This window comes from Haliaeetus leucocephalus, unplaced genomic scaffold (assembly GCF_000737465.1).
Source record: "Haliaeetus leucocephalus isolate CR32 unplaced genomic scaffold, Haliaeetus_leucocephalus-4.0 Scaffold384, whole genome shotgun sequence".
Lineage (NCBI taxonomy): Eukaryota > Metazoa > Chordata > Aves > Accipitriformes > Accipitridae > Haliaeetus > Haliaeetus leucocephalus.
This window is the reverse complement of record NW_010972820.1, coordinates 3,677,144-3,677,514: the sequence shown is the minus strand read 5'-3', so window position 1 is coordinate 3,677,514 and position 371 is coordinate 3,677,144.

The window sequence follows — 371 nt, the reverse complement described above, 5'->3', positions numbered from 1 at the left end:
ACAGTCCTTGATAAGAAGAGCTGGGCCCAAGAACCAGCCAATAAGGTAAAGACAGTCCTTGATAAGAAGCAGGAGCAGGCCCCAAGAGCCAGCTAAGACTGGTCTTGCGGCTTGGGGGAATACCAAGAAAACACTGAGCCTGCGCAAGGAAAAAGGTTACTAGCGGTGACGAAGAGGAGTCATCTATCTTCATCTCTGTGACCACCAGACGACCACCATAAAGAGGCACTGCGCAAGCGCAGTTGGGAGGGGACTATGGAAATGACCTCTCGGAGCTAATTTTAATATGAAGCGGGCATAGGTCATGCATATATATAGACGTATTGTGAATATGTAACACTTGACTGTATAACCTTAAGGCAAACTGCCGA